The sequence below is a fragment of the Mastomys coucha genome, unplaced genomic scaffold, assembly GCF_008632895.1.
Source record: "Mastomys coucha isolate ucsf_1 unplaced genomic scaffold, UCSF_Mcou_1 pScaffold22, whole genome shotgun sequence".
Classification (NCBI taxonomy): Eukaryota; Metazoa; Chordata; class Mammalia; order Rodentia; family Muridae; genus Mastomys; species Mastomys coucha.
Genome location: NW_022196905.1, coordinates 212,959,080 through 212,976,111, shown reverse-complemented (window position 1 = coordinate 212,976,111; position 17,032 = coordinate 212,959,080). Strand labels below are relative to the sequence as shown.

General features: G+C 37.8%; 1 long non-coding RNA gene across 9 annotated transcripts in view; it reads right to left on the bottom strand.

The window, feature by feature from the left end:
• LOC116069578 overlaps positions 1-17,032 on the bottom strand; it is a 315,340-nt gene that overhangs the window by 142,313 nt on the left and 155,995 nt on the right. For all 9 annotated transcript variants that reach the window (XR_004110041.1, XR_004110048.1, XR_004110044.1 and 6 more), the window contains one exon: positions 16,642-16,784. This is a non-coding gene — a long non-coding RNA (uncharacterized LOC116069578). The remainder of the gene's footprint in view (positions 1-16,641; positions 16,785-17,032) is intronic.

The window sequence follows — 17,032 nt, the reverse complement described above, 5'->3', positions numbered from 1 at the left end:
ACCCAAATACCACCCAGATAGATCTCTTTGTATTTATGATTAAAGGTTTTATTTTTGTGTTATTGGGAAAAGATGATTATAGCATTTACACCTTCCAGAAAACTAGATTCCAGAGAATCAAATATATATATGATACTAAAATTTTGTTTTGAGATATTATATATTACAGAAATATACAGCCTTGGTGAATTTCTTTATCAGACGTGCTAAACTGGCCTACCTGAACTCCAGACGTCAGCCTGATCTGGTCAAGACACAGACATCAGAAGACTAATAAATTCTGTTTTTCTTCCCTTCCCTCTTTATAATATCTCAGTGCCCCTGTTCAGCTTGAAGAAGTTATGAAGAGTAGTCTACCCAGTTCCCTGGGCTTTGGGGCTGTAGAGGGTTATTAATAGCTTGTCTTTTTAGGAAATGTAAAATGGTCATATTTGGAAAAGGGAAGAAAGTAGCCAAATTTAATTGTATAGCCGTAATCTTATTTAATAGAAAGCCTTATGATTTGTTATTGAGTTAAAGTCATATGTTCCTATTTGGTACAGAATTTATTTTGATACAAAATCAAAATTATCCTTGGTAAAAGAACCTTCTGATAATAATTACCCTGTGCTGAAAATGATTTGATTGGTGTATAGATAATTTAAACTAGAAGCATTGTGTGACTAGAATTTGATCAAATATTTGATTATTTCTTCAGATACACAGCTTATTACCAGAAAGTTTGCTTTAACATTTATATCATTAATTTTGAGGTTTGTATCCTATGTTTATAGTACTAATTGGTAAAAGTAGAGGTTTGTGTTATAAAACATTTTCATCTTAAATTGGTATGCAAGAAATGAGTAAGAGCTTTTAAATTGAGAATTTGTTGTTAAAATTAGGTACACAATAGTGTTCTTATTGACTGAGAGGTGTAGCTAATATAGTTCTGTTGTGCATACTTCAAGATGAAAAAATGAAGTTTTCTGTATTCACTTAAGAGATTTCTGGTTTCAGTAAGAGTTGTCTGTAGGCTTATAAGTAATTCTTTTATTTCCCTATTAGACCCAGTCCTTCTTTTACTGCTATTATAGATAGATCTGAGATGTTTAGACCTATGAGTTTAGAGCCAAATTAACAAATTCATGGCTCTGATTTTATTGTTAGGGTGATTTCAAGATTTTAATTAAAAAATAACTAAGAGTAATTCACAGACAATAGTCCAGATCACTTTACATATATAGTTGGTTTTCAAAAACATCAGAAATCCACAGAATGTTACATTTGATATAATTTATTCATCTGGCTAGAGACTTGTCTGTGCCTGATAGCACCCGTTTCTCAGATTCAAAGAAGAAATTGAGTATCATTGGAGTTGCTCCAGTTGTGGCAGGACAGCCACCAGCAAAAGTTGCATCTTCATCTGCAGGCAATACTGTCCAAAAAGAACACACAGGCCTAGGACAGCTAATATCTGCTGAGACAGAGTAGGAAAGTCCTTAATATTCCTGTTTTCAGTCATTCATGGGCCAGAAGGCTGAAGATGGATGCTCCAACGTTTTGAAGTAAGGACTGTCCAGGTGTCCAACAGTCTCTATTAATTGTCAATATTTTTGGAAGCTGTGTTAGGCTTCCCATATATTCTCTATTATTCAGTCATTCCTGGATTTCTGATGGAGTTGAAAGACTACGAAAGTTACAAGAGATGCAAGACAAATCATTAAGGGAACTAGTGCAGGTAGCTGAGAAAGTGTTTCATAACAGAAAAATAGAGAAAGAAAAAGGAATGTTGTAGAAGAATTGTAAAAAGGCATAGTAAAGGGATAGAATGTTTAGAAGAATGTCTTTGAAGATGGAGTCTAATAAACAAAGTGGGGACAAGTGGTGAGCAGTCTGGAGACAAAAGGAAGAGGAGTCAGAAAGAATAAGAGGCTTGAGAGCTGAAGAGAGATAAGAGACAGGAAAGCAGAGAAGCTAGGAAACCTCGAGAGCTTAGTAAGATAGTGTCTGGCAATAGAAGAGAATTCCTTGCTAAAGACCAGTGTGTGTACTGCAAGGAGAAAGGGCATTGGGCAAGAGGTTGCCCCAAAAGGCCTTTGTGTGGGTCAGGTCCCACAAACCCAACATCTATGTAATGTTTTATACCCTCTGATGGAGAATCCAACTGGACACCTCCTCCCACCTTTAGACAGCTATTAGACCTGCATCTCTGGGGTTACAACCTGCAAAAGTTCAGAGATTCTGAATAACAACCATGACTTTTGTGTTGTGGTCCAGATAGTACCTAGATTGCTGTATTACTCTTATGCAAATGTACTGGACTATTGGGATCCTGATGCTAGAGACTTAGTAAGACACAAAAGAGAGTTAGGGGTTACCCTGGCAGTTATGTTGGGACTGGGCTTAGGGACTGCAGGGGCAGCTACAGGAGAATCTGCTATTTCCTTGGAGCATAAGGCTTATGAGGAGTTTAGAGCTGCCATTGATTTAGATTTAGAGAAAATAGAAAAGACTTTGACTGACTTCCAAGAATCCCTGACCTCCCTCTCAGAGGTGGTCCTTCAGAATAGGAGAGGATTAGACCTGCTATTCCTTGAAGAAGGAGGTCTGTGTGCTGCACTAAGAGATTGAGCTCAATGCAAGAGCTGGTTTGAAACCTGGTTTAATCCTCCCCTTGGTTCACAACTTTGGTCTCTACACTTCTAGGATCACAGATTACACTTCTATTATTGCTTACTTTTGGCCCCTGCATTTTAAATCACTTAGTTGCCTTCATTACACAGCATTTCAGTACAGTATAGATTATGATGTTGAGGTAACGATATCAGGAAGTGAACCAAGATGAGATACAGCAGTATAGCACATAATCTCAAGATTGAGATATTCCCAAGAAAGAGGGGAAAAGTAAGAACTGAGCAAATAGGGACACCTCATGAAAATACCAAGGAGCAAGGAATGTCCATTAAGCCTAAAGACAGAGCTTCAGAAGGGTTTACCGAGCAAACATCAGTCCCCAGGAGATGCCCTAATTGTGGGGAGTTATGCCCGGTTCCAGGAAAAGTCCCCAATAAAGGGTGGATCTCTCCCAACCCCTCCTACGTGCAATCGGTATTTCTTCCTCACCTGAGGCACAGAAGTCAATGAAAACAAAAGACAATGGGCTCCACCAATGAGAGATAACCAACTCATGCTGTAAACTTATGTTCTGGGAAGGTATTAAAAGTATGTGCTTTTGTTCCTGGGGGTCGCCTTTGCTCTGAATGCAAGATGACCCCAGTATACTGGATCAATAAAAGCCTCATGCTAATTGCATCCATCTCCATCCCTGTTTCTTCTTGAGTGGGGCACCCATGCCGAATTTAACACTACTGCCAACTGAATGGGGGAATACAGACATTCCCAATGCATGGGTATTTCAGACCAATATTATGTTTTAATCTCTCTCCTTCCTACAAAATAGCATTTTTCTCCTATTCTATATGTCCAAGCCTTATTAATCAACATAAAAGTAACTTATATCATCTGGAACAAAACATCTGTGCTCTCTTGTTTTTTCCTGTAGTTCAGTTCAAACTACATGTCAGCTACATCTGTACTGATTAACCAGTACAGTTTGTGAGCAAAACAAGGGCTCAGGGGAGAAATGGCTGGGGAAGAGGCAAAGTCAGCATCACACTGAAGAATTGCATGTTAGGCCTTTGGGAGCAGAATAAAGAAAAATGTTCTATAGATGCAGAGTAAGAGATTTGGAGGAAACAGATGCAAAAAAAATCTTATCAGGAGTTCTTGGCATCAGCTGTAATTCTACCCCTTTTAAGTAAGAAGGATGGGAAACTCTGATTGGCATTATTTCTTGGCAATGAGACTTTCTCAAATGCAACTCTGTATTGACCAGGTCATGTGGTACACAGTGTTTTATATGATTTACCAAATGGTAGCTAACATAGTATGTAACTGCATATGACTAAGTTCCTACCAGACTCTACAACATAGTTATTGCCTCATACTCTGTGCTTGAGATTACCCCTGATCTGGGGTTTCCTTTGTGTAAGTTGCTACTCCTCTTGTTTTTGTATCATCCTTTGAAAACAGATACTTTAACTAAGTAGAGCAAAACACCCATGCCTGCATACATGGAATAAATAGATACTATGGATTAATGTAGAATTTAACTTCATTGGTTTGTTTATCAATTTGTCTCCATGGTGTGGTGCAATCTGATGGGACAGAAATGATACCACAACCCTTTGTAATCCCTAGCACTCCACAAATGTTTACTGAATTTCAGATAGTAAAAACTTTCAGGGCACCTGGTACAGAACTAGGCACATGATGAATGATAAGTAACTTCTCTCATTTATTCAGTGTTTATTATGCATCAGAAGGTATGCCATTATTTTCAATAGACTGTAACTTTGAAGCCATTCAATGGCCCTATGAATAACCTTATGTGCTGGGCACATAACAATCATTAATTCACTTATGAGAAAAACTGAAGCTTAATAGGAAACAAGTAGCAAACTCAAGTCTTTGTTCATCATAAGTGGTCATGTCAGGAAGAAAAACCAAACTGAGCCTTGTATATTTAACCTCACTGTTGTCTTGTACCAGGAAAAAAGAAGGTGAAGGAAAGAACAACTTATAGTGTGAGAACAGGAGCTAGATGAGATTTCTGTGTCCTAAACAGCACACACTTCCCTATATACATCTTGATGATAGCAGACTATAATCCTATGATTATGGTGATTGCTGCCCTATATTGACAACTTAACTGGATTTAGAGTCTCCACTGTAACAGATCTTTAGAAAGATCTCAGGAAGCTTCGAGAAAGGCTTATCAGAAGGCCTGCTATGAATGTGATTGACACTGTTGCATGAGTGATGGGTCCCAGACTGAAGAAAAGCTGAGCACCAGCATGTATCTCCCTTTGCTTCTTGACTATGGATGCAATGTGGCCAGCTGCATGAACTGGAATCAACACACCTTTTCTAAATGGTCCAGCTGAGAGAGGAAAAAAGTTGTAATTAATCATAGATGTTTAGAGCTTAACCATCGGTATCAGCATACCAATAAGTATGTTGATAGCTATTTCAACATACTTATTTGAAATATCTTGATATAAAAGGAATATCATTTATATATAGGTGAACTTCAAAGCAAATTTTATGTTGAAATTCTTGACTGTTAGGCAATGAGAGATTTCAGTAAGAAACTGAAGTGAAATTTTCCTTCCTGCTTCCTGGTACCCTTCACCTTCCCTGCCTTTCCATTCTAGCCCATTTCCAAGTAATCAGTTGTTGACAAAATAAAAAAAAAATGAGCCACCAGGCAGTGGTGGCACATGCCTTTAATCAGCACTTGGGAGGCAGAGACCGGCAGATTTCTGAGTTCGAGGCCAGCCTAGTCTACAAAGTGAGTTCCAGGATGGCCAGGGATACACCTGTCTTGAAAAAAAATATGAGCTAGAACATACATGTGCTATAACATGGAAAACAAATCAGAATTACACTGGTGATGGCAGGAAAGACCATCTAGACATGACACATGTCAAATATAATGTATGGAATTGTGAAGAACCATGGTATTTACATGTAGCCTGTGAAAGTTCCAGAGGGCTGGAGTAGAATCTGTGAGGTTGTCTACAGTGTAGGTACTGGGTTTAAACTAAGAAAGGTATGTGTTGAGACTCATGCTAACAAGTGTGATCCTCCTCCCAGGGCTCTATCTATACCTAGGTAAATAGGCCCCGAGGCCAAACCTGGCCAGTCACCTGTTTCTGCAAAATTGATGCTTTTGAAATTCAAAGGCATTTTGTGAATTTACTGTATCTGGCTTCATTAGTGTTACAAGGCAAGCGCCATGTAATTGTGACAGGATGGATTACAAATCTAAATGACTCTTCAATGTAGGGAGTTTTCAGATCCTTGTCCTTAGCCCAGGAGTGACAAGATAAAATTGACATTTTAGAAAGACCATGCTAGCAGCTGTGTGAGACTGCATGAAATCTCACTTGGGAAAAACCAAGTATTTCTAGCAGACTAGAAACCCTCAAAACTGTTTGATAAAATCCCAAGTCCGTTTGACCTAAGCATGCTGCAGGATGGTGGTTTCCTCAGACCCCTCTTCTCTAACACCAACTCAAGATCTTATTTGTACTCTAGGGTCTAAACCAGAGTTAAAGCCTTATGGAAAGAATTCCAGTATTTTTCATCTCAGTGCCATTGCTACCTTCACTTTTAAAATGAATCAATCTCCTTGGGTATAATCTCCAACATCATATAAACAGTGCATGGTGGCTCACATCTGTTATCTCATCATTTGTAAGATGGAGGCAGGGGGATCAGAAGCTTAAATAAGTTCAGTCTTAGGTTATGTAATGAGTTCAAGACCAGCTACATGAGACCATTCACAAAACAAGCAAAATACCCAAACAAGTGAACATTAAGTAATACTGATCCAGATGCCTTATCACCCTGCCACCCTCTCTGTGTGCCCACCTATAGGTGGGCAATGAGGGAAGGGAAAGTCTAATGCTTGGTCCTATACGAAACCCTCAGGGTGGCCCTTACTCAAAATCAGCTTTTATATTAATATATCGTTGCCTCTTTAGCTTTCAAGTATCTTTTCTTTTGCATCCATGCATTGTACATGCATGGGTGTGCATCCATACACGTGTGTGTGAGGGGGAGCATTCACACGTATGTGTGTTTGGAGACTATACGTTGGTGTTAGACATCTCCCTTCATTACTCTCCAAGTCATATATCAAGTCACAGTCTCTCATTTGAACTCAAACTCATTCATTTGGCTAGTCTAGTTACCAACCTGCCGTGAGGTTCCTACTGCTTCTGAACTGGGATTGCAGGAAGGCTACCATGGGATTTCAAACTGGAGGACTGAGTACTTAGCCCACTAGGCCGTTTCTCCAGCCCCTCCAAGTATCGTGTGAAGTTTAGTTTGAAATATTCTCCAGGCTGGCTAGATAGCTCCTTGACTAAGGACCTATGGAGCTGGAGAAAACAAAAAACAAATAAATAGATAAATAAAAATAAGGAGAGGGTTAGGTCTTCTATCTACCAGCAGAAGATTTTTATGAGACTAAGGGGCATTTGTAAATGAAGATTAAAGACCTGCAAACAACCCAGCAAATGATAACTGCAAAGCTGGCTTAATGGGAATAAAAACTAAAATGTATATTTATATAAATCATAATGACTTGGACTTGTTTTCTGTGTAATTTGCTTGGATGGGTTTGAAGTGACAGTTTCAATTGTTCTGCCACTGTCTTTCCCTGTTTTAAAGAGCTCCCCAGCAGCCCCCACTTTGCTACTGATAACATCCAGCTGGTCCAGTGGGACTTGGAGTCTCTTGCAAAACATGTTTAACTCTTCATCCTACTGGGAAAGGCAGGGATGGACGAAAATGTGATGAGTGGAGTGTGAAGACTGTCACTGTGCTCCCATCAGCAAATATTTCCCTCCATCTCATAATAATTCTCCATCTACCCTGATGTCCTTAGGGATTCAGGGTTCCTAAGATGGAGCTCTTTGCATTTATTATCATCCTTGTGACTCTGCTTGTCAATCTGAGTACAAAGAGGCCATATGGAAAGCCCAAAAAAAGTCTGCAGACCTGATGGTGTCTATTCCTCCCAACTGTGACTCACTCTTTCCTTGAACCTTGGGCCTTCTGGCCTCCTGGGCCCATCTGTGTCCTTCTTCCTAATGCCTTCAATTCAGTACTTCCCCAAGAGCACTCAGAGAACAATTCATGTCAAAGTTGATGAAAGAACTTGCTTAAAAATTCTCCAGATCCCAAAAGTGCACATTTCTCACACATTCCCTGAATGATTCATGTGTTTGTTCAAGCCTGAGAACTGTTGGGCATAATCTAGATATCTAGAGGACCTAGTTCTCTCATTGCAGCTGGATATGACCTATTTTTAATTAGTTTGTTGACAATAGCTTCTTGCTTTGACCTTCTTATTACTTTAACCCACAATTGTTATCCTGCTCATTTCTGATTATCCCAAACCCAACCTCAGAATTGTGTGATTGTGTGTACATTCACCTTCATGTGTGCTTGTGCATCTGAAGGACAAAAGTCAATAACAGATGTTCCTCAGACACTGTTCTATTTGTTTTTGGAAATAGGATCTCTCCCTGGATTGTAACTTACCAAGTACACTATGATGGTGGTTCCATAGTCTCCATGAATCTTCCTTTCTCTACCTCTTCAACACTGGAGATTGCACATATATGAGCCACCACACCCAACTTTACCTATGTGTGTTCTAGGGATCAAATTATGGTCCTTAGGCTTGTAGGACAAACACTTTCAACTACTTTACTAACTGAGCCATCTCCTTAGATTTCCAGAGACATACACTTGGGCTTTCACTGGGTTAAACCTAGTTTATCCTGTCTTTTTCCTGTGCTGAATCCACTCTTCTCTTTTTGGTCAGGCCTCAGTTCATATGCCACCACCATGGACTAATCTTCCTTGGGAGTCATATTTAAGATACTTTCCACATCTGAGTACAATCATGTCATTATATTTTCTTGAGGCATGTAGCACAAGTTTTAAGCTTATACTGTGCCTCATTTATCTCTGTGTAGGACTCATGGACATGTAAACTTGATGTCTAGAATCTAGTACAGTGCATGAAACTCATCAATTTTTTGTTAAATGGATTTAAATGAATATTGCCATTTTGGAAGAAGGTGGCAGATAGTGGGAAAACTCAAGTCACACATAATCTCCCTGAACAAAGATGACAATTTAAAGATTTATTCTGACAATTTGGGGCTCCCCATTGTTAATCCCAAAGATGGGTGGGAGGAGAAAAACCACTGATCCAATGGGTTATGGTCAAATTAATTAAAACAAGCTTTTTCATTAGTGTCCACAGGTTGCCATCCCTTAAGGAGGGGTCTAAGAGGTCAGCATTGGATGTGAAGGCGGCAAGGCTTTTAAACTGCTCAGGGGTATCAGGATTCCAAACGGGAGAAAATAGGTGAAGTTATAGGGGAAAAACATAACAGGTGGTCAAAACAAGGTAATCAAAACAGTCATATTAAGGCAGTCAGTAGGGAGTCACAGTACTTTTTGAAAACAGGATGTACAGAACCTTTTGTAGTTAAGGTTACAGATGGAGCACAACCCAATCCTTGAGAAACAGATATTTAATCACAAATAGGAATGAACCTAGTTTGTCTTTACTATAAGATGGCTTTTCCGATGGAGGTAGGTTGGTTCTTCACCCACCATGTGGCCCCAATCTATGTTTTAGGCATCATTTTTCATTAGACTACCCTGATTTCACTTGGCTTGCTAAAACACTTGCTAAGCTTACTCCTGAGATCTTTGTAAACTGAATTTCCCTCCTTCCCAGTGTAGGGTTAGAATGCCGTTCCACAAGTGCTATCTGTGTCTAAGGCTTGGTCACTGCTTATATTTACATTTAGGGAGTGTTATGGAGGTGCCTAGTGCTGAGAATAAAAACTTTAAAAGGTGTAGATATGTCTCTGGATGGCCTCAAGAATTACCCTACCCCACCCCTGTGCCAACACACACACACCCAGAGAGAGAGAGAGAGAGAGCCCTACCCTACCCCTGTGCCAACACACACACACACACAGAAAAAGAGAGAGACAGAGAGAGAGAGAGAGAGAGAGAGAGAGAGAGAGAGAGAGAGAGAGAGAGAGAGAGAGAGAGAGAGAGAGACTCATATCTACTCATGTCCAATTGGAATAGTTTTGACAAAGTCTTCTAGCTCTGAAAGATGATGCTCCAAGAATGCCTGCAGAAATGTCTGGCCAGAAGATGGAAGAGAAACCTGGATAGCATTTCTTCATCCCTTCCATGCTTCCATATAGGAATATTTTCTCTGTTTTTGATTGACTCTCATCTCTCTCTCTCTCTCTCTCTCTCTCTCTCTCTCTCTCTCTCTCTCTCTCTCTCTCTCTCTCTCTCTCTTTTTTTGTCTTGATTCCTTTAGACATCTGGGCAACATTTAACACTGGGTTAAAATAGATGCAGCCAAGTTCTGAAAAACAAACAAACAAACAAACAAACAGCTATAGTGTTATATTGAAGGTGAAAATAGTTTAGCAATTCCTTCAAACAAGTGAAGTCCTTAAATATTAGGTTCTCTGGAGCACTTTCAATAAAGAGCTTTCTACGCCAATATCAGATTTCTACCTGGTCATGCAATTTTAGCCTTGGCTCTTCTATCTGGATGACAATCAGCACTTGAGAGTACACAAAAGAATTGCATTGTACACGCCCCAGGTGGGTCCCACAGGGACAAAGTACAGTTGAGTAGACTTTATTTGTCCTAACCACATCCTTCTAGAGCTGAGGTAAGCTGAGCTAACTGAGAAAAGGTATCTAAGGAGCCCCCCAAAACAGTGCCATACATAGGCTTTGAGATCACACAGTCTTCAATTTAAACTCCAGTCCTTCCTTGATTGGCTATAAAACACTGGCCAGATGGCTTTTCAGTCACAGTAGAGCATTGGAGGAGCATTGCATTAACATACGTGCAGTGCTAGGCAAGAAGCTAGAGATACTGTAGATGGTTATTAATTGTGCTTCTTTTTCCTTAGCAAATATTCATATAATTACCATATTGGTCATCTTTGACTCTATATCCATTCTCTTGCTATTCTTAGTACCCAAATCCACAATGTTTAATCCCATTCTTCAGTGGGAGATAAGATATTCTTCTCACTCAGCTCAGATTGTCCAGGGATCTGATATGCGTCCATCACCCTGTTCACTCCTTTGGGGTGCTCTTGGTAAAAGTTGCACTTGTTTGAACCAGATCCTGCCTCCTCTCCCTAATGGAGAGTTATTTAAGATTGTAGATTTCTGTTTCTCAAACTCCAAAGTGATGGGTACATCAATACTGTTCTGATATTCCTGTGGCTGAGAGATTAGAAACCATATATTCAATGTGACAACAGGAGATCCAAGAGCTCCTGGCAGACTTTCACAGGAAATAAATGGCTCTCCTCTGAACACTCATTTATTCAAGAAATATTTAGCAAGCATCAACTTTTACATGAGATACTGTGAGGCAGAGTTAGAATGAACTTAGAATATAGCCAAGTCTAACTCAGCCTACTTCACTTTGGAAGAATGGACGAGCCATCCCTGAAATGGGTATCAGAGCAAAAATGGCAAAAACACTCTACCTTCAAGAAGCTCAAAGTCTGGTTGGAGAGACAAGACTAAAAATCAAGTCATAATTACATCCTTAAAGTATTAATCATGATATTCTGTCATGTTAGTACAAATATTTTGTCAGCTTGCTATTTGCTTTATACATTGTATATATGGATTTTAAAATGAAGAGATTTAATTTGTAGGTAGTCAAACTCATCATTTTTGTCTGTCATGGGATAGGAGTGTGTTGTTGAAAGCGCTGATGTTTACTTTTATGATCTTTGTTATTAACTGGCAATTTTTATTTTCATTCAATGAGACTATCTTGTGTTTCTGATAAGAAAAATTATTTTCTTTCATTTTGGTAAGGAAATCATGAAAATATCAAATAACACAAATGAACCAAGGACACTCATGTATTCAGAAAGAGTTAAATTATAGGACAAACTTTCTGGTTATGAAAACAAAAAGACATGTACTACTTTCTTTAAAAATTAGTCCTGTGAAAAATATCAAACTAGAAAAAGTTATCCTAATTGTATTAAAATTTAAGTTCTATAGACTGGCTTCATTTACCAAACATCTTAATTTGCAGGACATGAATGTGAATGTGAGAACTGTGTGACAGAGGAGTATTTCCTAACTTGGCTGTCCTGGAACTCACTCTGTAGACCAGGCTGGCCTTGAACTCAGAAATCCACCTGGCTTTGCCTCCCAAGTGCTGGGATTAAAGGCATGTGCCACCACTGCTGTCCTAACTTGTTGATTTAGTAGATTGTGACCCTCTGGAACTTAAGTGAAGGATGATTAGGACTGGATTTTCCCATGAAGAATACTTTGTCTCCTGGGAGAGCTCTTTAGCTTTAGGATGTTGCACTTTCTCTCAGCTGCTGAGTGTACAGTTGCAGCCCTGAGACTCTGGCCATTCACTCAGTTCACAAGGCACCTCTGCTGTACTAAATCAACAGTAAAGATATTGATAAGAAACTTAAACCCTTCAGGATAAAGATGACAGAGAGGGATTGCTGGTTTGGAAAAATTGCAATTAGATAACTTAATTGCCCACTGTTTTCTTGATCCTACCCATTTTGACTAGAATGGCACAGAATTAAACATAGTTTTAATTTGAAAACTAAGGAAATTGAATACTTTGTTCTTATAACTATTGGATATTTGTACTTCTTATTTGCAGTTCTTTTGTATATCTATTGATTTAGTAATTTGGGGTTTTCTTTAGTTATTTGAGCATTTACGCATTCTAGATATTGATTCCTTGTCAGAAGAACAATTGTTAATTTATTCTTCTATTCTGTAGCATGTTGTTATACTCTGCTCACTGCTTCCCTTACTTTGTAAAGCATTCTAATTTTAGCCTACTCTGTTAATTATTGGAGCAATTTCCTGAGCTATTTTGAGTTCGTTTCTGAAAATTTTTCTGTATATGTTTATCTTTAATTGTTCCTCCTATATTTTTCTCTAGAAGTTTTCAGTCTTAAATTAATGTGCTTGATCCATTTTGAGATGATTCTTTGTATAGAACAATAGTTTAAGTCTTCTACGTGTTGATATCTGGTTATCCCAGCACCATTCGTTGAAGAGACTGTTCTTTAATTCCAGTGTTTATTTCATCCAGTGGTTGAAGTTGAATGTATTTGTTTGTCTGCTCTCTTTTCTAGTCCACTAATCAGTGTTTTTAGTTTGGTGCCACTTTCATGCCACCTTTGTTACTATGGCTCTGTGGTATAATTTGAAGTCAGGTATGGTGATTTTTGCATTGCTTTCTGTTTAGGACTGATTTGGATATTCATTCTTTTGTGATATGCAACGATGCCTATATCTTTAAAGATTGTCTTTGGTGGTTTTGGTGATTCCAATTGCATTGAACTTGTGTTTTACTTTAGGCATTATGGGCATTTTCTGAAAAAGTAATTCTGCTGAGGTAGAATTATGGAAAATCTTTCTGATTCATACTATTTCTTTAATTTCTTACCTTTTTTTTAAATAGAGGCAAGGTTTTGCTAATGAACTTGACCAGAGCTGCCTCCTCCTCATCCACTGGGATACATGGATGTGAGAGGGCCCTTGTTATTGCTCTTTTCTGTCTTGATGTTTTGAGAGGTGCCCTCGTTCTTTTGTGAACATTTTGCTGGCTACTGTTGGAGCAACTTGATATGTTGGACATCCGGGAATTTGTTGTGTGACTTTAGAGAGGTACAGATATCATTGTTAAGGCCATGGAAGGAGAAGCTTGGTGTCAGGGAAGCCTATTTATTTATTTATTTATTTATTTATTTATTTATTTATTTAAATACCAAAAGCTGTTCCCTTCTCTGCTCCTGCCTTACAGAGTTCCTCCTCCATCCCTTCCTCTTCTCTGAGAGGGCGTGGCCCTCCTGGGAATGATTAGTAGAAAGATATTGTTTAAATTTTGTCTTGTCATGGAATATCTATGGTGAATGAAGAGTTTTGCTGGGTATAATAGAGTGGGTTGGCATCTCTGGTCTCTAAGGGTTTGTAAGATGTCTGTCCAGGATCTTCTGGCTTTTAGAATCTCTGTTGAGAAGCCTTGTAATTCTGACATGTCTGCTTATATTTGTTACTTGACCTTTTCCTCTTGCAGATTTAAATATTCTTTCTTTGCTCTGTACATTTAGTGTTTTGATTATTGTGTGGTGGGAAGATTTTCTTTTCTGGTCCACTCTGTTGAATGTTCTGTAAGCTTCTTGTACATTTATAGCTATTTCTTTCTTTAGGTTAGGGAAGTTTTTTTCTATGATTTTGTTATAGGTTTTTCTGGCTCTTTGAACTGGGAATATTCACACACTTGTATTATTTTTAAGTTTTTTTTTTTTTTCATAGTGCCCCAAATTTCCTGGACATTTTGAGTCAGGGACTTTTTACATGTGGCCTTTTTTTTGCTTGGTATATCCATTTCTTCTATGTTATCTTCTATGTCTGAAATTTTCTCTTCAATCTCTTATATTCTGCTGCTGATTCTTCAGTCTGTAATTCCTCTTCTCTTTCCTTGGTTTTCCATCTCCAGGGTTACCTCCCTTTGTGATTTCTTTATTGTTCCTATTACTACTTTTAGGTCTTGGACCATTTTATTCATTTCTTCACTTGTTTGATTGCATTTTCCTATATATTTTTAAGGGATTTTCTTGTTTTCTTTATAAGGGCTTTTACATGATTTTCTGTATTTTCCTGTTTTTCTTCAAAGTAATTGTTCATATTTTGTTTAAAGTTCTCTATCATCTTCATGAGATGGTATTTAAGGTCACAATTTTGCTCTTTAGGTGTGTTATGATATCTAGGGCTTGCTGTAGTAGGAGAGCTGGTTTCTGTTGATTCACCATCTGGTTGTCTCTGGTGTTGGCTGGCCTGGGTGTTCTGGGTTGGAGCATGCCTGGTGGAGTTATGTGTCTTGTGTTGGAGCAGGCCTCCTGGGAAGCAGTGCGGTGGGGTGGGGTGCTGATCCAGACTGTTGCAGGTTTAGGTGTGAACTGGAAAGCTTCTTTAATTTCTTTCTTCAGCGTTTTAATCTTTCTGTTGTAGATGCCTTTTACTTCATTAATTTGTGTTATTCATAGATTGTTTTAAGGCTTATTTCAATAGGACTTTTTTCTCATTACTTTCTTTGTATGCTTTTTTAGAATAACTACTGATTATTTAATTTTAAATTTTATTTTTTCTTTTTGATAATTTCATATGTTATGCATTATAACTATATTCATCCCCTATTAAACTTTCTTTCTTTTAGTTGCTTGGGCAGAAATGTCATCAATAATCTGACACAGCTGTGGACTCTCATGCTACTGATTTTTGTGCATCAATTTTCTATTCTGCTTCTTCACTGAAAATGTTTATTAGATATAAGAACCTTCTGTTGGAATCTATAGGATTTTTTAATTTTCAGAATAAAGACAAGTTGACTTCTGTTATTTCTTTTTATTATTTTATTGCTCCAAGAATTCAAACTCTATCATGAATGAGAGTAAAGAGAGTAGACACCTTTGTTTCATCCCTGCCTGAAAAGGAAAGGCTTTCAATTTTTCCTCATTTATTATAGTGTTTGCTATATATAGTTTTTTCATATATAACTTTTATTACATTGAGACATGTTCCAAATTTCTTCAGAGCTTTTATCATGAAGAGATGCTGACATTTGGTATGTTTGTTAAATTTTTGTCCCTGGTCATATACTTTACTGCATTTTTTGGCTGGAATGTGTTGAACCATCCTTACATCCTTAAATGGAAGACAATTAGATCCATAGCCAATAATCTCTGACCCCTTCCTATATACACTAGCACTTTTTATTAATTTAAAATTTTTCATTCAATATATTTTGATCTTATTTCCCCCTTCCTCAATTCTTTCCAAATCTTCTCATCTCCCTACCCACCCAACCTTATGCTTTTTTTTTTTTTTTCCTGTCTCTCAAATCTAACCCACTGCAAACAAAAAATAAAAATCAAAGGAAAGGAAACAAACTAAAATAAGACAAAAGCTACTAAAACAAAAAGCAATTCAGAATCATGGAATGCATTTTCCTGGAATAAAGGAGTGAGTCAAACATCACATTAGTACCTAACAGCAGACAATGAGGATAAGAACCAAATTTAATGAAATGGAGGTTTAAATGATTTCTTATAGTTTTCTCTGAAAAAAATACATGCATATATATATAATATAATATATATATGTATATATACATACAAATTTTGACAAACTGAGTTTTTACTTGGTTCTAGGAATGTTTGCAAAATATGTTTTTAATTGAAATAGAATTATGTCACTTTGTTCCCTCCAACTCCTTCCAGTTACCCTCCTTCCAACAGTTCTTATGCACAGATATCAAGTTGATAACCATTTCTTCTTTAATTAATATTGTTTTATATATGTGTGTGTGTGTGTGTGTGTGTGTGTGTGTTTGTGTATACCAATATATAAATAAAATCTATTAAGTTTATTTGTTGATATTTATGTGCATAATTCACACTCATCACACAAAATTATATTGCTTAATATCGATGTATTTGTGTAGTTCTTATAGTTTTCCTTGCTATTGATCTCTGATTTAATCTCTGAATGATTAATGATCCTATACAAAGCCTGTCTTGGAGCATTCTCAGGCCTCTGCATTTTGACTGTTTCTTATTTTCAGGCTGTTAGAATAGACAGTTCTCAAACAATAACCCATTATCAAGGTAGAACAAGGCTATGATCCTCTGGGATATGGGAGAAGATAATAAAATTATTTTTTCTACAAAACTGACATTATAAGAGTCATTGCTGTTCCTAACTCCATATTAAAAATTTTAAAAACTATTTTTAAGAATAGAAATTAAAATATAATCATATTATTTCTCTCCTTACCTTTCCTCCCTTCTACCCATCCCTTGTCTTTTCCTTCCTTCCTCTCAAACTCTTGAACTCTTTTTCTTTAATTGTAAGACATATATACAATCTCTTTGCGATCTCTAATACCTGCCTCTTTCTTCAGAAAAAGGTGATGCAGAGGCAGTTGCTACTCCTGCATTTTCATCAGGCGCTGCATTTCAACTCTGCCCTTATGATGGGCTTTTCTTTGGGGGGTAGGGTGGGATATGGCCACACTGAAGTTGAGGAGCCTGCATATAAACATAAGTTAAAGTTAAATTTAATAGTGGGAAGTCAATATATGAAAACTGAGAATTTATACAATCTCTCAATATAAAATATTGTTTTAAGAAATAAAATTTAGCTTTTGACCCGGACTCTCCAGTGAGAGCTGCCATCTTCTCTCCGGTGAGTTCCTAAGCCGGGAACATTCAGCAGGGAGGCACAGGCCCCACGAGGCGCAGGGGAGCCGCCGCCAGGCGGCAGGGACAGAACTCTC